The sequence below is a fragment of the Dermacentor variabilis genome, chromosome 2, assembly GCF_050947875.1.
Source record: "Dermacentor variabilis isolate Ectoservices chromosome 2, ASM5094787v1, whole genome shotgun sequence".
Lineage (NCBI taxonomy): Eukaryota > Metazoa > Arthropoda > Arachnida > Ixodida > Ixodidae > Dermacentor > Dermacentor variabilis.
In genome coordinates, this window is record NC_134569.1 from 11966702 (window position 1) to 11979453 (window position 12752).

The 12752-nt window shown below is 45.7% G+C and overlaps 1 protein-coding gene across 1 annotated transcript in view; it reads right to left on the reverse strand.

Annotated features, from left to right (window-relative positions):
* MBD-like (methyl-CpG-binding domain protein 2) overlaps positions 1–12752 on the reverse strand; it is a 73237-nt gene that overhangs the window by 34931 nt on the left and 25554 nt on the right. The window lies entirely within an intron of this gene.

Here is a 12752-nt window from a genome sequence, read left to right on the forward strand (position 1 = left end):
CACTCAATGAAAACGTTTTTATGCTGTGTGCGGCGTGACTCACCAGTGACCCACACGCAAGAATTCTCGCTCTTGTGTTGCCATCTAAGGTTTGAAATTGCAACAAATATATCTTTTTACTGCACTGGTCATGGGGTGGCATGTTTGTTTCGGAGGGTGGAGTGGCGGCAAATTTCTCAGTTGGGTTTCTTGCAAACTTTTCGCCGCAGTTCTTGAAATACGTGCCGTTGGAATAAGTACCTGCATTTTTCTTGCTACTCCCAAACTTTTCAGCGTGTCTCATAGATAGATCCTCATGCCCCTTATGGATGCAAAAAAAAAAAGCACAATGCAGACGAAACAAATAAACTTCGTTTTGGGCCAGAAGAATGCACCAGCAACTTCGCGATCACCAGCGGATGAGTCAAGTGCTTCAGTGTCAGATGTTCAGCAGTGTACAGACAGTGAAATCAGTGAGAAAGATAGTGTTTACGAACCATCACAGACCTCAGCCAGCATGTCGAATGGAGAGCCAGACCTGACTGATGATTCTGAGGTGAACGATTCAGGATACGATGCTCTCATTTCTCTCAGCCCATCTCTAGAGAAATGGACACCGGCAACAACCACTTCGCCTAGTGTGACACCACACTCTAGGCCGCCCACTATCATTCAGTTGCCATCTAGCCATTATGCCCCATCTTTATGTTCACTGTTTATTACGGATGACATTTGGCAAATGATGGTCAATGAAACAAACAGGTTTACACAACAAGTGTTGAAGTCAACTACTCCTATATCTAAATCACGGTTGAAAAATTGGACGGAAACCAATGCCAAAGAAATTAAAGCATTTATTCGAATACTGATTTGTATTGGTCTCCTCTGTCTTCCTACTCCCAAATCTAAATCAAAGTTGAAAAATTGGATGGAAACCAATCTCCAACAAACGAAAGCATTTGTTGGAATACCAATTTGTATTAATCTCGTCTATCTTCCTATCTGAGTCACTACTGGGCAAAAAGTAACCTGTATGGTGTTGAACTCATTCGTCAAAATATGAGCCGTGACCGCCTTTTCCCTACTTTTGAGGTTCCGGCATTTTGCGGACAATTAACTGGTTGCTGAGTTGCAGGATCATGTCTTTAAGATTCATCCTCTGGTAGAGAAATTGAACCAAAATATTTGCCACTGTGCTTGAGCCGGGAAAGGAGGTTGTGATAGATGAAACAATAGTGCCATGGCGTGACAGAATTTCGTTCTTACAGAGTCAGGCTGTTCAAGGCATGTACCAAAGACGGTTACAGGCTAAAGGTTGATGTATATGCCGGAAAGTGTGACTGAACAGTTGGCATCGGACATGCCGAAGATGTATGCTTGAAACTCCTGCAAAATTACAAGGAAGTCGCGTGCCCGCTGTACGTAGACAACTTCTACATGAGCTTGCCGCTCACTCTTCGCCTTCTAAAGGAAGACACTTTCATTCGTGGCACAGTTCGCTCAGTGAGGAAAGGGCTGCCAAAAGATCTCACTGAAGTAAAGGTTGCAAATGGCAGTGTTACCGGACTTCAGTCCAAAAATGGAGTGAAGGCACTGAAGTGGATGGACAAGAGGCCTGTTCTGATACTCACACCTGTCGCCAAATATGAAGCAACTTTGGTGGACAGTGGGAAGAAAACAAGGGACGGCGCACCAATCATGAAACATCAGGCCGGTCTCGATTACAATGCAGCAAAAAAGGGCGTCGACTATAGTGACCAAATGACGTTATACCACAACTGCTTTAGAAAAGGACTCAAGTGGTACAGAAAGGTAGCTGTTGAGTTGCTTGTTGGAAGTGCCATCATAAATGCGTGGAACATTCGTGGCATGCTTGAAGGAAACTCTACGCCAATTATAAAATTTCAAGATGAACTGGCTCATTCACTGTTCGGCCCTCGTCAAGACAACAGCGAAGAAACTCGTGGGAGAAGTGTCCACATGCTAAGAAAAACTGACAGATCGGCACACGACACTCAGTGGCACTGCACTGGCTGCTATGCAGCCAACAGTACCAGCAATAGCCCAAACACTATGGTGAGAGTGAGAAAAGTGACCACTTTCTGTGAATAACGCTTCGGCAAGCCATTCATCTGTTTGTTGTGCTTTAATTCTAAGCACAAGTAACCTGAGAAGCAAGCTAGCTTCAACTGTAAAATGAGTAGGATGAAAACTTCAGCACATGGCTAATGTTCATACTAAATTTTAGCCTTTCTCTGACTAATAAATATTTCTAACACAGGAACTGACTTCTTGTCTTTTCTAATGGCAAGCACTTTGTAGTTCAACATAGGTTTCTAGCATCTTGAATCCATTGAGGGGCTACAGAATGTATTAAAGAAAGATAAAAATGCATAATGTTGTGCTGAATGTGATCAAGACACATGTACAAGAAACTATAGTTATTAGTTCGATGAGGACAGTAATGTGCTTTAGCAAGTTAGAAATTTGTTACCAACTTGCCCACATTCACATCTTAACAGATTTAACAATGTTTCCACTACGTGGAGAACCTTGATCTACAGTGCTTTTATCATCCTGAAGAAGGTTGGTGTTCCTATTATAACACGTGTACTTAAGAAGCTCAATCTCTCAGGATTTCATGTTGTTTTACTTGACATAAGCTTACGAGGCTTACAGATTACGTGCTCGTATCTCAACGTAAACACTAACTTCCTTTTCAATGATTTTCATTTCTGTAAAAGCACAGTAAATTTCGTCAGACGAGAAGTGCAAATGCGTTTTTTATTCTTTCATACTTGGTGCTTGCTATTATACAACTTACTTATATTACAACTTGCTTGTTTAGAAAACTCATAAAAACACTCCCCCCACCTTTTTTTTTTCTTCTTTTACTTTCAATTGACTCTGACTTTCATTATGTTAATAAACTTCAGAAGAGCTTGCTCTCAGGCTAGTTTGTACACACTGCTAAGAATGAAAAAATGGAGAGAAATTGGGACAAGAAAGAAAGGCCTACAGAATGCTGATTTGCGCACGGCAATTTATATCAAGGATGGGGTGCTGGACTAGGGAAGCTAAGAAGCCGCCACAACAAACTAGGGGAGCTAGGTAAATGGCTTCAATGTCCACACAGAAACATAAATATAGGCATGTTAGAGAATGCTGTGTCATTCAACAACCCAGTGAATGTTGAAAAGTGGGACAGTGATTAGCTGAAAAGAGTTTCAGAGAGCTCCAGGGAGTGGGGAGATGGATACGGTAAGGGGGCTAGGGTGGTGACGCGCATTAAGGGCATCAAGAATGAAGTGAAAAATTATGGAACATAGGGGGATTGTCTCATCACTGCTCGATCGCTCTACACCAGATAGCCGTGGCCAGTTGCCTTAGCCGAGATTCACCTACCCTGTTATAGCATGTGCTGTGCTTGCTGCTCTGCAGTCTTTAAAATAGGCAGGTGTCAGGGAAGCATGCCCATAATGCCTGCAATTAAGTAATAGGCGACTTGCAAAATAGTGCCCGCTCTCTTCCATACACAGCCATGGCTGAACCACTCACTAGCAAATCTGGTAAGAAAATAACGCTGACCTCCACTGTTACTTGGGCTGCAACAAGTCTGGGCTGCAAACAAGAAGACACAAGACAGAGCGCTGTCATGTTTTTAGCACAGCTCGCTTTCCTAAGTAATGTACCAACACGGTCATAATATACATTATATAAATACATCAATTTGTAAACAAAATGTTATTTTTAATATAGTCATTTTTAAAAACAGCACAAGGATGATAGCATAATTTTAGGCGTAGTGGCTGCATGCCTTAGCAATGAAAAACTTTTGTCAGAAGTTAAGCAAAGTTGTTTTGGCAACGTAAAAATGTGCATTCTCATTGCTAAAGCATTCCTGTCCAGGGAGTGCTAGGAGTTTGTCTTGGTGTGATGTAAAACCCTCCACACATTTATATAGTGCAAGAGAGAGAGGTGATGGGGGAGTGGTAGTGGCCAGTGGAGAATCCTTCCCTGAAATAAATTTCTGGCTACGTCACTGAATGTCTGCAATGCCTTGTAATAGCAATAGGTCTTGGATGGAAACACTATAGATGATACCAGTGAACCTATTGAGCCTATTCCTGTTTAGTGAGATGATGGATGTTTTCCCAAAGAATTATATAAATTGTACAATGGAATGTTTTGTACCACCTGTAATAACCATGCTGCAAGAAAAAACAGAAAGGCTGAGCTTAAATGTTGTAGGAAATCTCTTAAGAGGCTCGAGGATAGGTATAGATGACTAACTCCCGTATTCTCCACTCAACACTCCACCTGGATTCAAATGCACAGCAGCCCCGCTCCTTGACAGAGGCGGTTGCTTAGCTTTAATTAAACTTCATGTCAATTACTGTGAAACACAGCATCGTCTTCAGTCTAGGGGTGGCACTGCGCTCAGCTCAGTGGAATGAAGCTTCCAGTCATAGATGGTTTCAGAATACAGGGTAAGTGACCTCACATTTTACTCTCTTCGTTGTGAAGTCTAGACACCAAAGCCTCGGTTTGAACAAGTAATGCTTTAAGCGCTCTCTCATGCATATGTTTGCTTTAAGGCAGAGTCAGCTTACTATTTCCTGCTTCTCCCACATGGAAATGACACAAGAATATCTCAATAAAATGATTGTGATTTAAGTGGTACACACTCTCTGCAATGTGATTAAATGTTTGTAATAAAAGAAGCACTACTCATGTGCTGGTCAGCATCTGCAGCAATATGTTCACCAAGATATTTTTTTTGTCTCAATATATTCGATATTGTTGCAAATTTAAGAGGTTTTGCAGCTAACATGTAGCTGTTTACTTGTGTCTCAAGAACATACAGCTTTAGGTGAGAGGAGCGCTATATTGCATGAGACAAAGGAACATTTTTAGACTGCTTGTTTTATTTTTGTGCGAAAAACAATTGTGAAGGTTTTAATTGCAAAGTAATACAGTAGGTGTTGGCAACGCGAACAAGCCATGCAAAGTGTATGCATTAGAAATGAACTATCCAGATGAGGACCCCCCACCCACTGATATATGTCAATGCTATAATATCAAATGCTGTGACATTTAACACAAATGGTAACTAAAAAAAAGGATAACTAAAGCAAGAGCAGCATTAATAAAACAACAATATCAACTGCAAAATTTATATAATTTTTCTCAAAACTTTTATCTTCACATAAACTGTGGCCTCACACACTGTGGGCACCTTTGCTAACAACCTTCACATTTCACTAGTGCTAATTCTAGCTTCCCTCTAGCTTCTAGCTTGATTCTAGCTTCTAGCTCAACTGCAATGTTTTGAACGTCAGGGCATGTGCAAGTGAAAATTAGTTTGTGATGGCCATGTGGATCTGTTTCTCTGCCTGAATAATAGGGAGAGGAGGGCAATATAATTGCCTTGAGAACTATTAAGCAGAAGCAGCATGGTGGATGAGGAGCAGTAGCTGGGATAAAACATTTCAGGAGTTCAATGTAGTAAGGATACAGGAGTAATATGATTAACTTCGCAAGAATATGAGGCCATTATAACACTAAGGGAAACAGACTGGCCCATTACAATGAATTTTCAAATATTGTAACTGATCTAGAACACCTTGCACGGCTGCTGTAATTAGGAAAAAAAAAAAGTAGCATTGTCTTAAAAAGACAGCTTTTTTGTTTGTTTACTCTGCTATGCCACTGCACACATTATTACTATTACTTTTTTTTCTTTTGGAACAGAAAGTCGCCATATGCCTGGAGGTTTTAGATCACCTTCTTGGTGTGCTCCCGATATATGAACAGTTCGAAAACATTAACATTGTTGCTTGGTTTATTGCCCAAGTAGACTGGCACGGAACGACTGACTAAGGAAGCAGGCATGTGAATATGCACACCCTGTATCCAATCAACCCCTATATCAATCAATTTTGTACGATTAGACCTCCATATATTGAACTTTAATGTAACAAACCGTTTTACTTTGCAGAACTTATTTGGTGTGCATACAGAAATCTTCAATTTATTGTATTCTGTTTATCTGCAATTTCAATTTACTGAAATTATAAATTCTTCTAAAACTTAAATGAGGATATGTGTTGCATTTGAACTGTAAATTCTATGGACGTACAAGCGCTTTTCGGGAGTAAAGCTTCACGATTTCCTTCCCAAGTTTATTCGACTTAAGGACAAAATTCTGCAGCAAAGTTATAAAACGACCACAGGTGACAAGCAGCTGAATGCAAGGTATCTGGTACAGACCGACGGGGGAAAACTTACAAATCACAATAGCACACATTCAGGCGAGTATGTAAACAGGCGAACTAAGCAGGGAACAAAAACAACACAGCATTGCTTTCATAGGTCCCGAATGATCAGAGTTTCGTCAGAGTTGGTGCAAGCACGCATCCGCAGATAAAACGGTTCCCACCGTGCATTGCCCAATACTTTGAGAGCTGACGCCTACACAACCACCGGGGTAGGTTATAGCACTTGTTTCTGCTCTGATCGTATAGTGTTCGAATGATGTCGCGACAACGCAAGTACTTGCAATAGGGGCGACGACCTTCCACAACTCCAGAACATCACAAAAGACCGTTTGCACATGTACTAACCAGCCAAACAAACTAACCACGGCAGCGAATACCACTTAAATCGAAAATACAACGCAGAAACACCTCGAAAAGGTTTCACCATAGAGAAAGGTTACGCCCTGTTTCACAGACGCTCACAAGAAATGTCCAAAGCGCACTACCGCCGCCTTTTAAAAATCCAACGGGAGCCAAGCCAAATCAGTAACAAGTTGGCTATTTGGGTGAACGCAACGCACCCGTTCGAACCACCGGGTACGCGCAACGCCGGCCCTTCAAGGTGTCCAGTCTCTACGAGAACGATGCCAATCCGAATCCACAATATACCGGCATTCCCATGCATACCACAGCGCAGCAGCGCCAGATTTCCCTCTAGGTAATGTAGTGAGAAACTCTATGCCAAACGGGCAATGCCTCCTTTACTAGATGCCAGCCGCGTTGTCCGTAAACTCGGTTCCTGGCCCTCTCCCTTTTCTCTCCTCCGCGAAAAGGCAACGAGCGCCACTGGTGGCGGACGTCTGCAACCTAGATCACGCGCGGCGGCCTCTGAGATTACCAAGGCGTCTGTTGCCATCTCGGAGGCCTGCGATAACGCTCGCTAACAGACGCCCGCGCATATAAAGCGCCGGCGGAGCATTCAGCCGCGGCTGCCACATCCGCCGGAAGTTGAAAAGGCAACGAGCGCCGCCTCACGAAATTTATGCTGAACTAACTTCAACTAAGGCATAGAGTTACTATACTGACCCTAGAGGACAAGCTACCCATAGGGCCCATGCTAGGGTGGCTAGAAGGGGAGGTGTGAATACCGGCGGCGAAAACGTGACCCCACAGCGCACCGATGCCGCGGGGCGGCGCTGTTGACCGAGGCGGGGGAAGCAGCCAGACGAAATGAGCGCCTCGCCAGCCTCGTGTCGGCTGCATCTCTAGAACCGAAGTGAGAGTGAGCCCGTTTCAGATATCCCGGGCTTTCTGCGAGCGTCAAAGAATAAATATTTATCATGAAAACGATCTTACGTCAGACCACATCATTACTCCTGTGAAATTTTACGGGCCCAGTTCGCACTGTATCGAGATTCAAACGCGTTTTGTCTGTGCACATTTCGTGAAGCGGCTCATGGTGTTAAAGGGACCCTGAAACGCTTTTGACGATTTTCTACAAACGTATTGAGTCGTTAGAGTAGGTCCTTCTGATCATTAATTGACACATCTAAGTGCTCCGCGTAAAGCGTATAATTTATTATAAGGTTTTAAATATGCACATCGCTGCCGATCGCAGCGCACTGCTCGGTGGAATTTTAAGCCGCCCCTACCCATATGACCGAAATCGCCCATACGACGTCAGTGGGGCGAGCTATCCGATTGGCTGACAAGGGCGCGTGATCGATAATTTTTCCAACTTTATAGTAAACAAATGATCTTCGTAATAGTTGCAATGTTAGTTAATTTGTTTTTATGAAAAGAAAGTAACATAAAGAGAATGCACAAGAATAATTTTTCAGTACACTTAAGCACTTCCGGCACACAGCAAGTGTCGTCTGCTTGTGTTACAACGTACTCCATTTTGAAGAGAGCTCCGCGGTCAGAGTCGGTCTCAGTCTTTTCGCGAGCACTGTGATTCGACTTTGTTGCCTTGTGGACTGCAAACGTAGCGACTGGCAATATGTCAAGCTGCGACATCGTGTCCCACTGCAAGGCAGCGTGCGAGCGAACTGGCTGCTGCGCATCGGACTGCCGCTATCCGATCCGCGCCAGGATTTGCGCGGTTGTGGCCGTCACTTTACACCGGAAGATTACTAACGCAATAGCGTTTCCCGAGTCCAGTATTAGGGAAAACGCAAGCGCAAGGGGACAGAGTCTGGCCGCTTGACTTTGCCGTAACGGGATGAGCCATGAGATGAGCAGAAGGGCAAATGCGAATGGTCTGCACGGTGCAGCCACCTGGTGGCACAGAGCTCAACCATACACAGTAGCAGCAACGAAGTGTATTCTTCTTTGCTGCTGATGTGTATTTTTCGCAGGAGTGTAATCATGAACACGTTGTTTTTATAAATGTTTAAAATGTTTTACGCTTGGTTAGAGCAATATTAGCGCTTTGTTTGGCTGGTTAAACGCTGCACCAACAAGTGTATGGACCGTGCTGACCGATCAGGCCGCTCACGTACGTCTACGCTAAAGTTCCTTCATCAGCTTGAGTTTATGCCTAGTCATTTGCCGAAATGACCAGCTTGCCTGTGGTTACCGGAATACGACAGAATGCTCGCAACGCACGCTGCTTCGATAGCTCTCGCTTGGGGTCGACGGCCAAGCGGCTAGCGGAGCGGTCTCGCGCGGGCGGGGGCGGGCTCCAAAACAACCGGAAGTGGACGATGTGACGTCGCATCGTGACGCTGAACCAGTGAAGGCGGAGCTTAGCCCCACTCGCTCGGCGAACGAGTTGAGGAGGAAAAGCATGGCTAGGGAGGAGGGTAGCTTCTAATCGCTTGTAGCTCCATTAATACGTAACGCTTCACTTAAATTGTGGTGCGAATGTTCTACTTAAGCTGTACCCTACGCGTCTACAAAATTTGTCCGAACCGTTTCAGGGGCCCTTTAAGGGCTAGTGGGGGGCTTCGAAATAATTTCGACCACTTCGGGTTCTTTAACGCGCACTCGCATCATACGGCACACGGGCGCCTTGCATTTCGCCTCCCTGAAAATGCGACCGTCGTCCTCTAGATCAGCGCAGTCAATCACCTTACGCGTAACGCACGCATAGTAGTCATTCACCCTATGCAATCACCCTATGACGTAGTCACGCACAGTAGCCAATCACCCTATGCGTATGAGGTAATGTCTCCAGATTAAGAGACATTACCTGATAATTCGTCTCGACGTATTTACAAGCCACTTTCTGTCTGCACTTGCACACCTGTAGCATGTTATTTTGACGCTCATATAAGCAATTTCCCATGACTGCAGACAGTGAAGCAACAGATCTGGTCATGAAATCGTTTATTTACAAGTGAGGAAAAAAATAGTGAAAACTTTACAACACACAAGGTTTCAGTGTTTTCCATTTCTTCTCACTGCCCTGCTGATGGACACCTTTAAGCAAAAAGTGAATCCTTGTGAGGCAATAAAAACGTGTAACTGAGGCTGTCAGGGTAGCAGAATGGTCCAGGCAACGAATTTTTGGCATATCATGAATTGACTGCAATATTTCGGCCACAGCTTTGGCTATGCAAGCGTGTTACACTGAATGAACGAGTGAGTTTCTTTTCAGGGGCATTTACCAGCTTATAGGACGATTCTGGGGGATATAAAATGCCCCCAAGGTCCCGCTCTTTGGATGCCTCTGATGGAAGTTCTCTGGGGATATTGCCTTTATCACTAAGACATGCTGCTTTGCAGTCTTCACAATGTGTGGGCCAAACACGCCTTCTCGCCACATAACCTGCAATGTAATAAACTTTAAGCCGTGCGTCGCAGCGGTGCTCTACATAACTTTGGTGGTCCACAGCCACTTGCACGGCATCTGTTGGCACAGCCTTCACGCTGTCTTCACTGTGGCTTTCTTGTTCAGCCAGCACCTCTTCATCAGATAACTTCAGGACATCCGAAGACACATCGCCGTCCTTGGGGCTCCTTGTGAGGCTCTAGAAGCTAAGACACCTGGATGTGCACAAGCAACATTAGTTACTTAAGCATGCCGAACTTCTGCAAAACATTGGTACTATTTACCAAGCTTGCACGTATACATACCTTATGACTAGAATGAATTGAGGTGGGGTAGGATGATTGTTTACCCCACTCGCTTGTCTCACAACGCCAAAACATATTGCTCCAGGCGGTCTTGGCTCAGTTTCGAAGTCATCATGTACATGATGTCAGCATTGTCGGTAAGGTACTTTAGAAGGTGTTTTGTTGAATGGATGGTCATCGTCAGCCCCTTAGAAGTACTGTTACAAAGAAAGCCGAGCCCATTGGAGTGAGCCTCCCATTCATCAAGAAACGGAAGAGTTTCATCAAGGGTGGCCTCTTTCTTGCTGCCCCGTCTGAAATACCAAAGAGAACAATCATGCACCGTTTTGAGAGAAAAACTATGTTAAAATAACCTCATGACTTCTGCAGGGAACCTCGACGTCCTATAAGCTGGTAAATGCCCCTGAAAAGAAACTCACTCGTTCATTCAGTGTAACACGCTTGCGTTTGCAGGCAGGGGCACGGAAGAGATACCTTTCCTGTGGTTTTCTTGCACCCAGTATCACATCCGGGCACAAAGCTCCGTCTTCTTTTTCGCTGCCGACTGCATCTCGCCCTCGAATTACGGATTGTCGCGAGGAACACTCCAAAATGGGCGCCGGGACCAACTGACAGCGGAGGCGCAGGCCAGCACGGCTACGAGTCCCCCGCCGCGAGCGGCAGCGCCACATTCCCCCTGGTGGCATCGGTGCGCAAGGGGGTCACGCGCGCCCGAAGGAAAGCGCCACCGGTATTCACACCTCCCCTTCTAGCCACCCTACCCATGCATTGAAATCGGGAACCGCAAGAGCGCCGCCATGTTGCTACGCGCCGAGGTTGCCAGCTCCTGAGACGCGTGCTAGGCTTGGTGACAGTAGTCAGTTTTAATCCGGCAACAGTAGCAGCGTAGCAGCTCGGCGTCTCGCTTGTAGTGTCGTGATGTGTGCGTGCAGCCGTGTGTTTGGGCTTTATAAGTTGGTTTTTAACGCGATAGCGTTAAGGAGCTCGTGTCGCAGAAAAGCCGGTGTCGTCGGCGTCGGCGTCCGCGGCGTTGGCCGTGAGCGATAAATCACGGCACGCACTTCATAAATAAAAAGCAACTTCCAAGATGGGCTGGGTGGGAATCGAACCAGGGTCTCCGGAGTGTGAGACGGAGACGTTACCACTGAGCCACGAGTTCGATGCTTCAAAGCGGTACAAAAGCGCCTCTAGTGAACGCGGTGTTGCCTTATAAACGAGCTGTTTCTAAGGCTCAGGCATGCGTCGCTTGCTCAGGGGCACATTTCGTTGTCGCGCCGAACGCTGCGTTGCTCGACGCTCACCGCGTCCGATGCGGGGCGCGTAGTCGCGGCGCCGTAGCCCATTGTCTTACACCCCTTGGCGGGTCGACGGGAACGCTGTCGCGTTCCACTCTTGAAGGCGAAGCTTAAGCGTCCTCCAATTTTTTATTCTATGTTGTGGGACGGTGTGGGTGTGGTCCATGTTGGCCGTACAGGTGGCAGTTATGCAACCGAGGGATGATCCTGTTGAAGTTTCCGGCGGTATGCGGTTTTCAGCGGTCATGCCTGTTGCAGGAGTGTCACTCGACGAGGTTACGAGCTCGGAAGCTGTGGTCAGATTCCTCGCTGGCGTTCCGTTATTCTCTTCGCACGGGCGCGGTATGTTGCAAAAGCCGCTTTCGCGATATATCGTCGTGACGCTAGATCGGGCTTTTTATTATTATAAGTACTGATCCAGCTAGCTGTAGGGCACATGTAACCGACAAACGGAAGTCTCAGGAGAGCACCTGAGATTATAATGAAGCAGGCGGCGCAGGAACTCCACAGGGCACCCAAGGGACAGTGGGGCGATCAAAGCTCGAGGCAGAACGGTACGTAGGTTGGGGCCGCCGAGGCAGGTGTGTGCCAGGGAGTGTTTGCACGGACAGCTCCCCTGGCACGCGCAGCAGTGCCTCGCAAGGTCGAGATACCTTAAAGGTACCTGCGCCCATGATCTTTCTTTTGCCTCGGTGCAGTGAGCACGATTAACGAGAATAATATGGAGGGCATCCGGTGCAGTCGCGAATGCGTCATGACAAATGTAGCTCGCGTCGCCTGGCGTGTGTAGTAATATCAGAGTTGGTTGTATGAACTTTATGCATAATACGCTTTGTTACGGTACCTTAACGGAATGGGTCTAGAGGACGGTGTTGGTACATTTTTTCGCATCCGCCCTAATCCTATACCCCCCACTACAAACACACACACATATCCCCTTTTTTTATGTATGCATACAATTCCTTGCCATGACGGATCATAGCCTCCTTTATTTTTGAAAAATAGAGGAGGCTATGGACCGATTGACCAGTTCAAATTGTCAACTTGTCAGTAACTGTCATAGGAATCACTGTAATAAACACAATTCCACGATCGAATTGTTTACTTTCATTTTTTTTTTGTAACACTGAGAACT